At 30.2% G+C, this 19,802-nt stretch overlaps 1 pseudogene; it reads left to right on the top strand.

Annotated features, from left to right (window-relative positions):
• The first annotated feature begins 18,212 nt into the window (after window positions 1-18,212).
• LOC129314196 (E3 ubiquitin-protein ligase DIS1-like) overlaps window positions 18,213-19,802 on the top strand; it is a 6,395-nt pseudogene continuing 4,805 nt past the window's right edge.

The raw sequence follows: 19,802 nt of genomic DNA, 5'->3' as shown, positions 1-19,802 counted from the left end.
AAGTTTATTTTATAGATTCTTCAAGTGATTTGTCTATATATTGACAGCAAAAAAATTATAAGTGATTGACTTATGATTCACAATTAATTTTCATAAATTTTTAACTAATGTTACAAATAATTTTAAGTATATTTTCTTGATTTCCTAAGTGATTTATTTGCATATTAACAACAAAAAATTGAGATTTAGAATTGACTCTTATAAATTCTCAATTGACGTTATAAATAATCCAAAGTGCACTTTGTTGATTTTTCAACTGACTATTTACATTTTTTTACTTGCAAATAAGGACCATGATATGTTATTAAGATCTCAATAATTTAGAGTTTATATTTGTCATTAATGTTCTTATGAGGTCTTTAATTATTATTTTTTCTTTTTTGTTTGTACTCTATTTTGAGGTTTTTTTTCTGGTAACATCTAGATTTTTAATTTAAGAAATAAATTGGAAACTTGAGGATTTAATGTTAGGATTTGAAATTTACTTGAGATGAGATTTAGGAATAAAAATACTTTTGAGGTTGCTTAGGTTAATGACATGTTTAGGCAATTAATTATGAGTTTAATTCAACCAAAAACCTTTAATAAATAGAGTCCAAAATAAGTTATTGGGCCCAATGGGCCCATCAGGTAGTTGATGTAACACCCTCAAATTTATAAATTAATTTTTCACAAATTATTAATTCAACAAATTATTTTTTTTCATTGAACCCTTATCATACCCTTATCATGGTAGAAAATTTCTACCATGATATATCCAAGACAATATACCACTGGTCTTAAAATATCTCAAAAAAAAAGCAATTAGAACCATGAGGGACAGACAGGATCCTCATGGCGTGATATTTAAATCAGGTCATGAATCAAGAGGGACAAACATAATCCTCTTGGTCATATAATTGCATTTAATAAAAAGGATTAGAGTTTACATATTGTCAAAATAAGAAATGTCCTAGGTTGGTACAAGATACATTGCATAATACAAAATGAGAGGCAACGTAAAAGATGGTGTCTCATACACCAAAGTTATGTCTCTGGTGCTTTCTCGGCCAGACTCTCTCCTGTAAAAATATTAACCACGGGAAATAAGACTTAAAAGTCTCAGTAACCAAAAACTAATATATAATGATGCATGCGGATATAACTAATCATGCGATTGCTAAGTGGGCACATAAAAACATTTAATCGAACAATATTTCTAAATAAATTGAACAAGTATTTAATTGCATGACTACACCTTATATCCTCCTTTCGCCATGCTCGGACGCCAAATCACCCGGCCAAATGTGAGTTGGACCAAGCGACACGCCACTCATTGGGTCCAATGAGGGCTTACCACGTGGTAATAATTAACCGAACAGAAATTTCCATTAACACCATACATTAAAATACCCTGACAAGTCATGTATCATTCAAATATCCAAACAGGAATATATCCGAACAATAATATCTCATCATGATAAATAAAAATAAATTTTTGACCCACTTGGCAATAATTTCAAACAAGTATATAACAGTATTTATTTTCAATAATTCATAATTTTTCCAAACAACAAGTCAACACATAACCATTCACAAACACACTCATCACAACACATTAATAATGGTTACCTTATGTCTTGAATAACAAGTTTCCCTTCACAACTCCTTTTTACCACTATCTTTGTTAATATAATCTACATAATTATTTCACAATACCATATATTAATTTTACATTAAAATAAATAGCTCTAATTTAAAGAGTTAAAAAGTCTTAGATCTATAATCCATATTAACACTAATTTAAGATTTATGCCTTATTTAACTTTTTAAATTCTTTTTTAAAATTCTCGTACCCTAATAAACTATTTTTTCATCCTCAAATCACTTCTAGTATTACAATTTCATCCTTCTATATTCTAAAAATTTATCCAAAAATAAATTAAAAATTTTAAAATTATCCTGAAGCCTCAAATCACCTTTCTATGACCTCAAAAATACCTATTCATACTTAAATAAATATTTAATAATTAGAGGTTCATCCCTACATCTCAGATTCCACATAAATTCAACCATATAGATCTAAATTTTAACTCAAAAATTCTTAAACATGAGTTTCAACCTCAAAAAAATATTCTATAATATTTATTATATCCCTAAGAGTTTTAACCTATATTTTTAATCCATCATATCATCAGATTAACTATCCTATAAAAAAAATCCTAATCAGAATATTTACTCTATCCTACAAAATAATCATATCACTAGAAAGCTAATATTATTTAGAAAATAACTATAAAATCAATTTTGTAATTAAATAAATTTTTAAATGCTAATCTAAACAGGAAAGTTAGAACAAACCTGAAGAACAAGAAAATAATCCCCCTTGCGAGAAAATGCCGAGCAACGTGAGAGGAAGAGAGAAAAATAATATAAAAATGAGATTGTGGGTCCCAAAATTATATTTTAAAAAAAAACTATAGGTCTGAATTTAATTATTCAAACCTTTGGGCCATAAGTTATAATTTTCTCTAAATTACATCTTAGCCTCTCATGCTTCCTAATGCACACACCCCCTCCTTTTTATACATGAAGGTACCTCTTCTCCTCACTCATCTAACCAATGTGGAATTTAGAAACAACAACCTTCCACCCCTTTTTTTTCCTTCTACCTTCTCTTTTTTTTTAACACACACATAAAAAAATTATTTATGTATTATATCTTAACTAAATATTGCTTATGTGGTTTTAAATTTAAATTTTTAAATGCATAATTAAATACCTAACTATAATATTATTTCTAAATAACCTCAAATAATATAAATTCCTATTATTATCATTTTTTTCCTCAAAACCTAAATTTTATAATTTCTTTATTATATAAAAATCAGGATGTTACAGTTGATCACGTGCAAATGTGCTCATAAGACACACAACTACGAATAGATAGAGACCCAAAATGCATTCATTTTATTAAAATGGTGTCCATGTGTAGATAAGTTTACACTTGTCTTGACCACGTGTGGACAAGCCTTTTTAAAGGCATTCATGGTTTTGTTTTCAGACAGAAATGCATGAGAGAGGAGAGAAATTAGAGGGAGCTATGGTGAGGCACTGCTAGGGCACGAAAATCTAATAGGTTAGAGGTGTTTTCAAGTAGAGCAACCACTTGGAATAAGTTCTTAGTCCTTTAAGCTATCATTCTATATAATTTTCTTTGAGTTTGAGGAATATTTCTGAGTTAGGATTTTCTATAGGATATTTAATCCAAATTTAAGATGATTTATTATGGTTGTTGAGGTTGTTGAGAGTATACTAAATGCTATAAAACATCCTTTTATGATTGGAATTCAAATTTGAGGATTTTTAGTTAAACTCCAAACTTAGATGATGATGTTTTGTTTGAATTTGAACTTGTAGGGTTTATTTCTTATGTTTAGATATTTATTTAAGTATGGATAAGTGTTTCTAAGGTGTTAGAATGATGATATGATGCTTGAGGAAAATTTTTTATTTTTGAGGTATTTTTGGGACTAATTTTAAGGCAATGTGATGATGAAATATTGAAGTTGGATTGATTTGAGGTGTAATTTTTTTCAATGAATGAACAGCATAAGGTATTACACCCTTACAGCAGCTAATAATAAATTAAAAACCCAATCAGGAGGGTTTGAAAAAGTTACAACCCCTTTGTGTCTAATTAAAGCTTCCTTTACTAACTTGTCCGCAACAACGTTAGCTTCCTGACTACACCACTTTATATTCACTCTCCAACTCCAAGACAACATGTGATGAATTTCAATAATGATATTATGACCAAGGTGCTGAGAAATTTCATCACATCACAAAACTTTAATTGCTTCAAGATAATCAATCTTCGCTTCTATGTTCTTCTAGTTAGAGTCCCAAGCTCTATTAAGAGTTTATAAAATACCTTAAAACTCTGCACACAAATTACTACCATTGCCAATATGATAAAAAAAGCCCCTAAGAGCCTTCCCCATATGGTCTGGGGCAACTTCTCCACATCCTACCCTGTTTCTATCATCCAAGCAAGCTCTATCAGTATAAAATTCAATTATTCCCACATTAAGAGCATGCCAGCTATCATCTGCACTCCTCATATGATCCATCATCAGTTTCAAGTTCTACCATCTTACTATCACTTGTACCTGAGCAAGAATGGTATGTACAGCAATCTCCTTCTCTTGAAATATTTTGTTGTTTCTGCACACCCATGATTGTCTACATGTAGTTGCAAACCAAACATTCCATCGAACACCTCTCAACATGGAACCATTAAAGATGTTCTAGTCAATCCATTTAGCATAATTACTGTGGCATAAAAATGCTATTTTTAACTCCAATGGCATTAATCTTTCCCAGCAATCAGACATAAAGGACCAATCATGTAGAACATGTAAGATGTCCTCTCTACTATTGTTACAAATACCATAAATATCACTTGTTTGAAGTCCCCTCATAGCTTATAAAAAAATTAGTCATGAGTCGACCTCTTAGACAAAGCCAAAGAAAAGTTTTATTTCTTTAAGGGATAGAGGCCTTCCAAACTTTACTTTGTAAATGTTGACAAGATGAACCCCTGTTAGTATAAAGCTTTCTATAGGCAAACTTAGTCGTAAAATCCCTACAATTAGACCGTCTCCATCTTGGTAGGTCATCCATGTCACTATAGGACATGCGATATATCTCATTTAAAATAGAACTAGGTAGATATTCAACAAACTTGCTTATATTTCAACCACCTATCGAAGTCATATACTTATCCACTGTATCCTCCCATAAAGCTTTAGGAACATGTTTCACTATGTAAGTTAAGAATGGTTCATGGCATGAAAGCTAGCAATCCTTCCAAATTTAATTTGATTACCATGTCCAACTTGCCAAGTAATTCCTTTCATGGTTTCCTCCCAAGCATTACAGATCCTGTACCATGCACTTGATCCACCTCTTCTTTTCTCAACTTTAGGTAATAAATTATCACCACATCTATACTTCTCTCTCATGAATTTCACCTATAAAGTAACCCTCCTATTAATCAAACCTTATTCAAGCTTTATCATAAATGCCTTATTTTGATGATAAGCCCTCTTTAGACTAAACCCACCCTCCTCTTTGCATTGACAAATATCTTCCCATGCCACTAAATGCATCTTCCTGTTTGAGGTTGACTCTCCCCATATAAAGTGATGGCATTTTTCTATCATTCTCATTACACATATAGATAGGCAAAGGAGTTGACTTCATTGTATAACTAGAAATGCCAGCCATATCAAATGATATAATAGTATGTTTAGCAGTTAGTGACAATGTATTGGCTTTTTATGGTGATAACCTACTATCTATCTTATTAATAACATATTGGAATGTATCCTTAGATATTCGCTTGTGATGTAACGATATATCCAAATACTTTCCAAGACCAGAGGTAGAAGTAAATTCTAAAAATTCACTAATCTCTCTCACTTGGAAGCTCTTAATATTCTGAGAAAAGAAATTTCTTGATTTTGCACTATTGACCTTTTCGCTAGAAATATAGCAGAAATCATCAAGACAAGCCTTAATCATACCTACTTGTTCCATATTAGATGAACTCATACTTGGACCCAATGGGTCATCATTTAAATTCATAACATCCTTCTCCACTTTGATCTCACTTTCTTCTATGAACTTTTTCTAAAATTGAGTTTATAAACTCATCTATAATCTTCTCCTTAAGCCCATAATCCTTCCCACTAACTTGTTGCACTATGTTTGAAACCCGTTTATCTAAGCTCAATCTAATTTTAGCCCTATTCAAAATCTCTATCCCTATTAAATTAGCTTTTTTATTTTATGGTCCATTAAGTAGATTCCGCTCACGTCCCAAGCTATCTCCTTGACTCTGCCCAACTTGCTTATTCTTTCCTTGTTTTAGCCTATTTTGCTTTTTGTTAGGAGGCCCATTAGATAATCCACTTCTATTATTCAACCCTACCACCTTATTCATTCTATTTAAAACATCAAACATCTCTAACTAGAATTCTTGCCTCCACTTTCTTCGAAATATCACCCTCTAAATCTGCTTGCTTACTCTCTAAAACTGAATGGCAAGATTTTTTCACCCAAATTGATTTTTCACCCTTGATTTCTTGGTTAAATTTTAATGATTGCCCCTCCATCTGTCCGCTATGCAGGAAATGCTTGTACCTTTAAACCAACATCTAAGCATCATACTGGACTTATGAATCAACCGCCTTCTCCTCATCAACCTCCTTGACCTCTTCGAGCTTATCACAAGCTGGTTTAAATTCATCATCCTTAACTTCTATATCAAACTGTACCCTCTCTTCATTCATGCTCCTTCCACCTACAATCTTCTGTAATTTTTCTGGGTAGTGGTTAGAGTCATGACCATACTTGCCACATCTAAAACAAATCAGATGAATGCCCTCGTATTGGATCTTCTTCTCTTTTCCATTGAAAAATATGATTGGTCTCAATGCTGTATTTAGGTCTAGTTCAACATATATATGAGCAAACCTTCCCTTCTTCCTTCATATGGTTGTCATATCAATTTTTAGAACTCGGCCTGATAACCAAGAACATATAAAATATCTTTATTATAGTAATCTAAAGGGAGTTTGGACATACGAATCTAGGTCATGATCTTTAAAATCCTCTCTTCATCCGGTTCAAAGTCCTCTTTCCATGGTTGAACATCAATATAATGGTTAAATAACAGTTATGGTCTACCAGTCAATGCTAATTCATAGTCCTTGGTATTCTTAAATTGCATTATGAAGAAACTTGATCCCACATCGATCACCTCCACACCTATTCTCCCTTATATCTATGGTAACTTCATTTCCATGTACTCTGACCAAACCATCTGACCTAACAATTACACTGTAAGAGCCTTCTCTATAAGAGATATTATCATATTAAAACCATGTGGGGTCATCTTAATAGAGATTCGACTTCCACTTATCATTACTCTACCAATCCTCCTCTTCTTCCACCTCTTCCTTCTCATTCTTACATGCTTTTTTATATGACTTTCATGCTTTAGGGGGTCAGTACTCTTCTCTGTCTCCTCATCCTTCCCTACTTCATCCACATTCATTCTACCGTCTTCTTCGTCCTGCATCCAAGGCTCCTCCTTGGGCACAAGAGCTTGATCGTTTGAAAAAGTACCTTTACCTGTGTGAACTTTCTTCTTCAAACGCATCATAGTCTTCCAACAACGATGCCAGAATATCTCTCTCTTGCATGCTCATGAGTTATCAATTTTATCCCTCTATAAGATAAATATTAATCTTAGGTGTAATTAGATCTTATGAGAGTAAGAGGATGTTAGAAATAATTTTTAAAAGGGTTAAAATGGATACTAATCTTGATTTTGTATTAGGTGTGGGTTAGGTCTAGACTTTCTAACTCTATAATTGGAGTAGAGTATTATTGTTACTTATGAAATTAATACTATATATTATTATATAGTTGTGTAGATTGTATTGATCAAAAGATTCTAGAAAGTGGTATTGTGAAGGAAAATTTGTTGTCCAAAATACAAGGTAACCATTATTAATGTATGATGGTGTGCACGAGTATGTAATTAGTTATGTGTTATCTAATTGTTTTGAAAAAATTATAGTGTTTGGAAATATTGTTTCTACATAATTATTTGGAATTATTGCTAAGTGGATTAAAATTATGCTTTGTGTATTATGTTGAGATATTATTATTTGAAAGCATGAAAGCTATTTGGTTATGTTTTTATTTCATTGTTTTAATTATGCATGACTTGTCGAGGCCTTCTAAAATATTATATTATTAGGAATTTTTATTTGAATAATCTTTACCACGTGGCAAGCCTTCATTAGACTAATGAGTGGCTTGTAATGTGGTCCAACTCACCTTTGGCCAGGTGATTTGGCTATCGAGAAAGGCATAAAAAGGGATATAAGGTGTAGTCATGCATCAAAATAATTGTTTAGTTTGTTTGTAAAGTTTGTTTGGATAAATGTTTTATATACCCAATTAGCAATCGCATGATTAGTTGCATTTGTATGCATCATTACATATTGATTTTAGTTATTAGGACTTTTAAATCTCAGTCCTTATGATTAATATTTTTACAGAAGTGAGTTTAGTTAGGGAAACACCTAAGCCATAGCTTGGTGTATGAGACACCATTTCCTAGTGTAGCCTCTTTATTTTGATTATTCAATGCATAATTTGCCAACTTAGGATTATTAATATTTTGTAGAGCATGTAGACTCTAATTTTGATTAGCTACATCTATATAGTCAAGAGGACTTTGTCTTTCCCTCTTGGCTCTTGACTTGGTTTGAATATTATGCCATGAGAATTTTGTATATCCCTTATAACCTTAGATTTGACTTATATGCTTGACCATGAGGATTCTGTTTGTCCCTCATGGTCCTAACTACTTTTTTAAGATACTAGTAATATAATTGAGCTTGTTTGGGATTTTTGAGTAATTAGTAAGGTTGTATGGATGTGATCATGTTGTGAACAAGTGTAGATCATAGAATCATTCTTGGTTGATACCAAGTGTTAACTGTTCATACCCAGCTTAAGTATTATTAAATAACTTAATGTTTGGAAAGTGTCTTGACTTAATTAGGATTTATTTTATATTTTTTGGGATGTACACTTAGGTCACATTGCTATGTCAAAAATTTGTGCTTAGAAAATTTTTTGAGATTTTGCCACCTTACAAATCATGCTTCTATGCTAAATTTTGATTTAAAAACCATTAATTGATTTTAAACATTGACAGCTTCTATGGGATCCCTAGATGCAAATGATCTCACCTTGTTTTTCCCATAGGTATAATTTACTTTAACTATTATTTTAATTATCATGATAGATTTTATTTATTATGTTAAATTTTTTTTACCATGGTAGGTTATTTGTCAAATGATTTATTTACATCTCCATTTTTACTATTGTAGGATTTGAAAAAGGGATTTTATTCTTTAATTACTAGGGTATGGTAGTTCTTTTTGTACCATGGCAAGTGTTAAATATTAATAATTTGGTTTAATAACTTATTAGTTTGTGAAAAAATAAGTTCAAAAATTTAAAATGTTACATTTTTAATATATGATTTCTGTTTCTATTAAAAAAGTAATTTTAATTCTAAGTGATTATCATTTGTGATTTTTGTTTGGAAATTTTTTTTCTTCTAAAAAGTGATTTGATGGAAGATGCCATTTATTAAAATTGTCTTTAAATGTGTAATTATTAAATGTGTAATTTCTTAGATTTTAATTTTAGTATGAACCAAAAATTTTAATTTTTAAGTGAAGTACATATTTTTAATTTTAAATATAAGACAATGATCAGGTGCTAAATGTAGGCACCCCTCTTAATGAGAATTCAAACTTAATTAGTTATGTTATAAGGAACTAGACTCTTTAATAACTCTTTATATTTTGATATTTTAAATGTTATTTTTGGATAGATTTAAAGAGGTATTTTATTTCTTCTTCTTAGTTTGGGTCTTTTATTTAATAATTTGGTTTATTATTTAATGTCGTTATATATAAATTGTGGTTTTTAATTTTTTTTATCTTTTTGTGCGTTTTTAGTTACTTATTTTGTTTGCATTATTTTATATCACCTCGAGATTGCATTTAATGAGCATGAAAGGATGTCAAAAGTAAAGAAAAATTACAAGAAAAAAGACGCCACGACATATTACTCAGTTGCCATAACAAATTCCTACAATATAGCTCTCATGCAAACACCAAAATAGGAACCCACTATGGTAGTTGCCATGGCAATTTTTACTGTCAAAACGTACAACTTCATTTTTCAGTCAGATCAAAGAGGGAAAGGTTTTTCGAACCAGATTTTGTTTTGAACATTCTCTAAAGTTCTTGAGATGATTTTGGAGAGTTTGGAATAATTTTGGAACTTAGGAGGAAGAGGACTTATCATTCATGTCTTCATTGAGTTTTTCATCACTTTTTCTCTTCTTTCTCTTATGTGTCCGAATTTAAGCCACTGTTATGCCATTTTGATGTTTTATTTAGCTGTATGAATCTAAACTTTGATGCTCTGAAATGCCTTTGAACTCATTTGTTCTTGTTGTATATTAATTTACCAATTACTTTGTGATTATTAATGGATGTTTTATATTTTAATTCTAGTTTTGCTTTGTGTTAGTGCTTGATAATTGGCCACCATTAAATGATAATTTGAAAAAATAGATTGAACTTGAGAAAGAAATTTTTATTTAGACTCTTGGAATTGAATGATTATGATTAACTATCACTAATTTGTCTTTAGGATAATAATGTACCTAAAATATCTAAGTGGTTAGAAGATATTTGAACTTAATGCTCTTAATTTAATTTTAGCAAAGAATTATTAAGTTAGAACAAGTAGGATTTTGGGTAATCAAAAGGTCAATATTTAAGATTAATTCAAGTATTCCAACCCTTAAAAATAAAATTAAAAATCAATTTATTGGTAAGTTGAGTGCAATGGAACAAATGAGAGATTAAAACTTTAGGGTACTTTTCATATTGTCTTCTTGAGTTTAGAGAGCCTAAAAATCTTTGTTGCCTAGTTTACATTTTTATTTCTAAATTGAATCATTTATCACTACAAGTTGCTTGCTTAACTTAAAAATAAAATTTAAAAATTTAATGCCTATTTACCATTTGACTTGATTCTCTATGTGATCATCTTGATTTACCATTAACTACATTCACAACTTGTACATTTACAATGACTATTGAATTTTTGTGTGGTTGCCATCATAAGAAGAAGAAATAATTGAAGAAATTATCTCTCCCTTTGAAGTCGCCCCCAGACCTCATTGTTGCTTGTTCTTAAGATTGAGCATTGTTAGTGAAGGGTTGAACCTTAAACCATCATATCAAACCCATCAAGAAAGAGGGAGGGAGGGAGAGAACAACGTTTGTGGCTTCTTTATTGACAGTGTCATTGCTATTGGTGGTGGTGATGAATACAATGAGGTAATGATAAATCTAGAGTGTGAATTACTAGTGATGGGGATGAGAAGCCCATTTGTGGGTGAGAAGGACAATGAGAATTTACACAAAGGTTAACAGGCATTGTGATTGAATGAAAGTGGGAGGGGCAAAAATGGAATGTGCAACATGAAATTTGAAATATTTGAATCCTAAACCTAACATGGAAGCCATTCCACATATTTTGGTAGAATTGGAATTGAAAAAATTTTCCAATTCTATTATATCAAAAAACATTTTTCCAATTTCATTTCTATATCCATTCCTTTCATTTTTTATCATACCAAATGGGCCCTTAGTGGCAATTGCAAAAAAACACCATGTATTTGGTCAAACTCAAACTTGCTACTATTAATAGTTGGTGGTATCTTGCTGCTACCAAGTTTTGCTGCTAATGTTTTGGCAAGTATTGCACCTTTACTAGCATCAGTGATAGAATTTTAAAATTTGTAGTGATTACAAATCTCTACCAAATTGAAATTTTGAAAAGTACAAAACAAGAAGAACGGGTGATTTTGTAATATCACGATGGTTTTTATAGTTTTTTTTAACTGCTATTATAGTTTAATTTTTTTAAAAAAATAAATTTTGTATATTTTGATTTTTTTTCTCTATGCTTTTGTATTTATAAAAATTTTGTTTAGTAATTTTCAACATATGAGAAGACGAAATGGAAGAAGTTTTGTTGTCAAATTTTTCTCTTTTGATAAGAGGATTAATCGCTCCATCTAAAAAATAAAAGAGAGTTAATAACATGAAGAGAAGAGAAGCCAAACCAACAAATGAAAATTGAAAGGGGATGGAAGATCTGGAGAGCATTAGGAAGAGAAAAAATGAATGGGAGGGGTGGAGCTTTTTTTTTTTAATTTTTTTTACATTATTTATTTTGTATTTTGTAAATTTTGTTATATACATTATGTGAATTAAATGGGCACAGGTTATTTGTTGACAAATAAATGAAGCTTAGGCTTGATTTAGACTGAAGAAAAATGTAAAAATAAAATAAAGAGATTAAAAATTAGAAAGAGAGATTTTTTTGAAAAATAGTAATTTTTTTATTATTTTTAAGAGTTTCATTTCTTATTTTCTTTTTTCTTTATTTTTTTAAATCCAAATGAAGGATTAAGCCATTAAGGTATTTTCTTGCCACAATTTATCATCTTATAACTTCGAAAGGTGTTCCTTAACGTATGTTTGCCCTGGATTTTTAGTGTTTTTTTTCCTCTTAGGCTAAATAAGAAAGTGGTTTCTCCTAATAATTGAGAATCTAGTAAGGGCCCACGGCTCCTCGGAATTTCGGATGGTTTAATTTTTAATTCTATTATTCAATTTTTACTATAAAATATTTGTAATCAAATCATTAAAATTAATAATGCAATTGAGCCATTATATCTATTTAAAAATAAAAAATAATCTAAATTTACCTATATCTAAAACTATTAGTTACAATAAGAAGAGTTACAATGAAAATTATATCAAATTTTAGTATATAAGTTGGAAAGAAAACATATTGCAAACTTTAGATGGAGATAATTTTAAAAAAAATGTAATTAATATCTTTTGTAATAAAAACCACCTATTCTTTTTAAAGTGTGCATTATAATAAGGATTAGAAAGTATATTGTGTTTTCTAGAAAAATGTAAAATAAAAATTATCTTTCTTTTTTTTGCCACAGAGTAAAAATTATCTACGCATTACGATTTGAAAGCAGTAATTATCTTATTATATTCTTTTCATGTGTCATACATTTTTTTAAGAAAAAATTGTCAATGTTGAAGAAAAATAAACCGTGGCAACAAATTAAAATCCACTCAAGAACAGCAAAAATCACTCTATATTTATAATAAAAACAAAATCACTCTATAAATAAAAAATTAAATATTAAAACCATAGGAGAAGGGAAACTCGTGACTCCACTTAAATGTCACCCCCACGTCCCCAACCTCTGTTTCCTCCAGGCCCACATCATCCTGTTTCTTAATAATTTCATATATTCATTTATTAAAAAAGAAAATGTTTTATATTCAAAATTAGAATGAATTCTTCTAATAGAAGAATACTTATAAATAAAAAAATTGAAATAGATTTGTTTTATGAGAAAAAGAAATGGATTTTCAAGTACATAGAGACGCTCCCAATTTCACTCGTATTATTTATCATTTAATTAAATTTGATGTCTTTACCAATTTATTAGTATCAATTTTATATGTTATATTGATAATGTGATGTGTTAATAATTTACATTTCACAGATTTTAAATTATTTATTTGTAATGTAATAATTAGATACATTTTTTTTTGTATAAAGTCTGAGAATGATAACGTACAGTATTTACAACTTATAAGTATGACTTGTCGACTTGATGTGTATTTTATATTTTATGTGTTATGAATATTTGTTGATAAAACATATTTTTCTTAATTATATTTTCTAAAAAATAAATATAAAAACCTTAATTTAAATTGAAATTACTTCATCCAGTGTGTACAACTAAAATCATAGCAAAAATTATAGTAAAAAAAAATTAAAGGTTAAAGTATTCATTTAATCCTTTAATTTTACATAACATTTCATTTTAATCCTTTAACTTTTTAAAGTATTTTTTTAGTCCTTTAATTTTAAAATTATTAGTTTTATCCCAACAAATTTTTACATTAAACTTTTAAATATTAATAAAATATTCTTAAATGATAACATATTGCGTTTAATTTTTTTAAAATAATAATAATTGATACAAAAAATAATCATTTGAAACTAAAAATGTTAGGACTAAAAGACTAAAAAGATACCTTATAAAATTAAAAAATTAAATTAAAACCTTATATAAAGTTAAAGGATTAAAAGTATATTTTAATCATATTAGTTTTATCTCAACAAATTTTCATAATAAACTTTTAAATATTGACAAAACATTCTCAAATTTTGACATATTAAGTTTAATTTTTTTAAAATAATAATGATTGATATATAAAAATAATCATTTAAACTGAAAATGTTAAAATTAAAAAATAAAAAATACTTTATAAAATTAAAAAATTAAATTAAAATCTTACATAAAATTAAAAAATTTGAAATATACTTTAGCCAAAAACTAAAAATATAGAAACCTTTACTAGAATTCAAGTCAAGGAATAGTGTGGGCTCGTTCTACTGGCCTTTTGATAACGTGGCTTGCACTTTTTTTTTTTAAAAAAAAATTATCTCTCTCTTTATTTGAATATTATTCAAAAGATAACGCTATTTATTGCGCTTATTTTTTTTTTTTTGGGTGATCTGACAGTACTTTATTTCTCTCCATGACATTTGAAATGAATGAGTTTCAAATTTAAATCACATGGGGAGATTAAAGTCAAACTCTACACCAATGTCTACAGCAACATATTTTCTTTTGCCATTGAAAAATATTTAGGAGTGGGTCCAATAACTAATGCTGTTGTCGTTTTCTTCTACATACTAACAAAAATTTCATATATTAATTTTTAATGTTCATCGATAACGCGACATTTCATAAATTAAATACGAGTGATTAACCTATACTAAATGTTTTATTTTCATTGAATTTTATAAATATTATAGTTTAATTGAAAACTTTTAATTTTTTCAACTTTTTTAAATTTTTATGTCAAAGTTTATTTAATGATATTAGTATTGGCATTGATATTGATAATGTTATTAATATTGATCAATATTAATAATTTTATAGTATATATTTAAATATCATACTTTTTTTAAATTATAAAATATTTATGAATTTTTACATTATATTTTTATTACTTATGTGTACTCTATGTTAATAAATCATTTATTACTTTATTCAAAAATATTTTTTTAGAAATCATGAGACACTCATATTTCTTTTAATATTATTTCATCCATTTAAAAATGCTTTCACCTCCAATAAAGTAGTTATCTACTTTTAAATTAACTCTATCTTTTTATATTTATCCCTATTAAATACCCTACAATAAATATAAAATCATTATTAATAGGGACATTTTTGAAATAAAAGACAATGAATACATTTTAAAAGACTAAAAATGTATTATATTTTTTAGTATTCAACTTCTTAAAAATGTCTTATATTTTTTAATTGGAGGAATAACTCTTAACAACATTAATAATACACTATAGATTATAGACATTTTCAATCTCATAATTATTTTTTATTTTTAAATTATAAATTTTTTATTATATTTTTAAAATTATATTTTTAGTTCCTAGCATTATTCACATTATATATATATATATATATATAATTTTTTAAACTTCATTTTTAGTGAAATTAATTTTCTATTTTCTAAAATGCTTTAACTTTCTTGTAAAATATTGTTAATAATATATACTATTAAAATGTGAATCGGTGAAACAAGAAAAGGTTAATGTTAAGGAATTGGCCCATGATTTTTAAGATCATGAGATCAAATTTCATCTTTGACGAGAGATTCTTAGTGATAGATAATATGTAATTGCCCCAACCTTCTCACTAGAGTAGGGAATAGGACAAATCTATATTATATGAATTAACTCATATATGAATTGAGAAAAATATGAGTTGAATTGTGTTTAATCCATTTTCATATAAATAGAAAAATTTCAACTAAATCCAATCCTCATGATGGGTGGGCGACTCATTTATTATTTTTTGTATGATATTTTTTTTCAAAATTACATCTAAATGATGGAGTAAGTTCAAAATATTCTATACATTTGAAAAATATTCAAATAATAAATGTATGAGATTAGTTAATTTCATCATGGTTCACTTTAATTATGCTTGTTTTATGGGGTTGTAGCACGAAAAATTCCCTCCAATTTTTATTTTTCAATTCTTAATAAATAATATCAGTTAAACAAATTAACCTTAATTTATTAGAATTAGCTCATTTGGTTCATATTACCTAGGTCGAGCCTCAAAAAAAAAGGCATTTTATTTTGATTAATTTTTTCTCCTAACCGGCCAGACTTTAAAACAAGTTATTCAAGCTAACTTTATTAGCTATTCCTGAGAAATGTTAAATCGGTGGCTTTAATTGATCTGATTTTTGAAGTTTGAACATTATGCTAGTTGATGATGATTTTTGAAGTTTGAACGCAAGAAGAGTGCAACCAAACTTTTTCGTCTTTTATTTTCCCGAGAAATGCCTCTCTCCTTCTCCTCTTTCATACGCTCCTCTCTCTCTCTTCGTTCTCTTTAATTTGAAGTCTCCCACTCGGAGCGCGCACTCGTGCCTGCTCTTATTAATTATTACTGTGTCCTCATACGAAGCCCACGGGGTGTTCTACCAACTTCCCTCCTAATCGCTTTCCTTGTCTCTCTTCTTCACCCAATCTCCTGCGTTTCGTTTCATATTCTATCAGCAATGGCCTGTTGATCAACTCATCATTTTAGGTAGTTGTCTCTTCTGTTCCTGCTTCCCTGTATTATATTCCTGGCTCGCTTCTGTTTTTCTTGTTTTCGTTCCTTTGGTGCTTGATGAGACTCTCTCTGATTTCCGGTGATTACGGGTTTCCTTGTTTCTTTTTTTTTAATTTTATTTCTCTACCTCCGGTTTTGACTTTCTATTTCGTAGATCTGTTGTTTGGTTTGGTCGGAATTACTGTGCATTTTTTGTTTAAGGTTAGGGTTTAAGTCTGTCATGTGATTGGATACAACAGTTTGGTCTTCTGAAGCTGTTTAATCTGCTTCATCGCTTAGATTTTTTTTTGTTGTTGCTCGGTAAATTGAATGTCTGGTGGTGCGAGATTCGGTCAATGTTCATAATCTGTATGATGGAATAGGTCGTGTTCATGGCTTTTGGAATGATTGTGTGGCCTTAGTTGTCTCTGAGTGTGTGTGTGGTTTCTCATGGATTGCCACTGGGTTGGTTATTTGACTTGCTGCAATGATTTAAAGTGATTTTTTTCCCCGTTGCCGTCATTATATCGATGATTGCTGGTTGTTTCGTCCACCACTCCTTTGTCAGAATATCATGACTTTGTAGTTTTGATTCCTTAGCTTTAGCTTGTTTAGACTACAGTTTGAAATTTGCTAAGCAACTGAGGATTTTTTATCATTTATACCCCTTTGTGCAGCATCTTTCTTGTGATTGGCACAAGTATTTACTTTTTTTGTATTGAATGCATTATAATTATAGATTGTAAAATTACTTATTTCTGCTCTATTTTGTTGCTTTCTTCATTTGGAGTTGTAGACCTGCTTTTATGATCTCTTTTATTACTTTTCTAGTCAATATGGAGGCATAATGATGGTTGAGAGGCCAGCAGCTTTATTACTGACTGAGAAGACAGTGGCATGGCAAAATGAAATGTGCAAGGACACAACACACACACACCCCGCGTGCTCTTGTATATATGAGAGCATATGAACCCTGTATTTAAATCTAATTTAATATACCTACTATGTGCTGAAACATGTATGCTAGGGATTTAAAATTGAGACTTGGCTTGGGACTTAAGTTTTTGATGATTGTTGGATAACTCCTTTTTGACGTGCTTGTGTGTGATTTAACTTCATTATCACTGCTGTTGGAAAATACGTATTGGAAGTTATAAAATTTAATTCTTGACTTTCTGTTGCATGAATGTACTTTGAATTGGTGCTGTTTGCTTGATCCCCCTTCCCTGGAAGGAGATATTATCATACTCTGCCAAAATTCCTGAGGATTTGGTTATAGCAATTCAAAATTGTGGAGAACATTTGAATGGCTAATAGAAGGAAAGAAGATTGCTGAACAATGTAAGAAAGTTATTATATAGGAAGAGTTGGTTAAATGTGTTTCATAACTAAATCTAATGGTCATAATCATAAACCACCCTAACTGGTGAATAATGATGCATCCTTGATCCACCCAATTTTGGAATTGCCTTAGGATTATTGATGGTTCAGGTTTTCTTGTGAAAATAGTTTTGTTTGGCTGAACAAACAAGTTGACAGATTATGCTACTGGTTTGTGCATTGTGATGAATGTTGTACCACTTGTGAGTGATTGTGAACCCAGATTGTGTGATGATTTTAATCTCAATGAAGATGAAGGTTATTTGGTTTTTGGTTGAACCACTAATTCTGTATTCCTAGGTCTTACTTACCTGGATCTCAGCATGTGATACTTATTAAATTTTTCCATGTTTACAAATTTTATTATTTATAGGTATTGAAGCAAACTGCTGGTTTTCCCCCCTACAGGGCGGGTGGTTTGCTTGTATGAGCATGGCTTCTAGTAATCCATTCTTTGATGATATACGGAGCAAATCTGATGTTGATCCTCCTTCAAATGAAGAGCCAATGGATATCAGCGAGCTAGTGAATGATCCTGCACCAACTGCACTAAAATCTAATGTAGCTGTTACAAGCAGTGTTCGTGAACTTCTAGAGTGTCCTGTGTGCTTGAATGCAATGTACCCTCCAATCCACCAGGTTGTTTATATAATTGATTGTTCATTGTTGCCTTGACCTTCTAGCACAAATGGCACCCCACATTCCCTCCCCTCAAAGGGGAAGTTTGTGGTGTCAAACCCCCAAGTGGTATAGGGGGAGTGTGTGTGTGGGGTCCATTCTTCCCTTTGCGAAAGTTTAGTTAGGGGTGGGTGGGTGTGTGAATTTGATCCATGATAAAAAAAATTGTTCGTCGTTGTTATCTTGAATTCTATAGATAGTATGTGCTTACAATTTGGAGTATTGGTCTGAGCGAATTACATACATGCTTATCAGAAGAACAAAATTGGGACAAGAAAAAATGGGATTAAAAGGGAATGCATAGCCTAACATGAGTGTAAGAGTACCTATTCTGTAGTTCTACAAGGTTTCTGGGGCATTTTATAATCATGAGCAAGACATGAGTGTAGGAGTATCTGTTCTTAGTTGAATAGATAGAAGTGCTTTTCTGAATCAGAAATCCTTTGTGTTGGGACTGCAGTATTAACTGGATAAAATTATTTCTGAAAGGGGATTGCCCATGAAAGGATGAACAGACTGGGGGTGATTTTCATTTGAAAAGTGGTATCTGATGCTTTTCGAAGGTGCTATTTCATTTAAAATAAAATATTTCCAATTTTTTTTATAGAACATGACAGCTGTTAGCCGGAATGCTGGATGTTGAATAATTTAATCATGATAAGGAGTCATCATTTCTTGATCTCAAATTTTGTCATATTCATTTTTTTCCCCTTATTGGGCTTTGTGAATTATTGGTTTGCTGATGTCTCTATAAACTTCTTGAGTTGCCTAAACTAGAAGAGATGGAGCTTGTTTCTTTTGTATACATGGTAGTTCTGCTATTTTTTTGAAAACTGGCGGCAATGTCTATATACAACAACAGAATTTTTATCTGGCAAGTTTACTAAGGCCTTCACTTTGGTTTTACTTTGTTGCAGTGTTCAAATGGCCATACTTTGTGCTCGGGTTGCAAACCCAGGGTCCACAACCGGTGTCCTACCTGTAGACATGAGCTTGGCAATATTAGATGCTTGGCATTGGAGAAGGTGGCTGCATCTTTGGAACTTCCTTGTAAATACCAGCCTTTTGGGTGCATGGGGATATATCCATACTACTGCAAGTTGAAACATGAATCTCAATGCGCATGTAGACCCTATAACTGTCCTTATGCTGGTTCAGAATGCAGCGGTCATTGGTGATATTCCTTTTTTGGTTGCCCATTTGAAAGATGATCACAAAGGGGACATGCATAATGGTAGCACTTTTAATCATCGTTATGTCAAATCAAACCCACAAGAAGTTGAAAACGCCAAGGATGCTTACGGTACAATGGCCTTCCTAACTCCAATTCTGTTCT

This window comes from Prosopis cineraria, unplaced genomic scaffold, assembly GCF_029017545.1.
Source record: "Prosopis cineraria cultivar Desert tree isolate PC_DT_omini unplaced genomic scaffold, ASM2901754v1 PC6, whole genome shotgun sequence".
Lineage (NCBI taxonomy): Eukaryota > Viridiplantae > Streptophyta > Magnoliopsida > Fabales > Fabaceae > Prosopis > Prosopis cineraria.
This window is presented reverse-complemented; position numbering and strand designations above follow the sequence as displayed.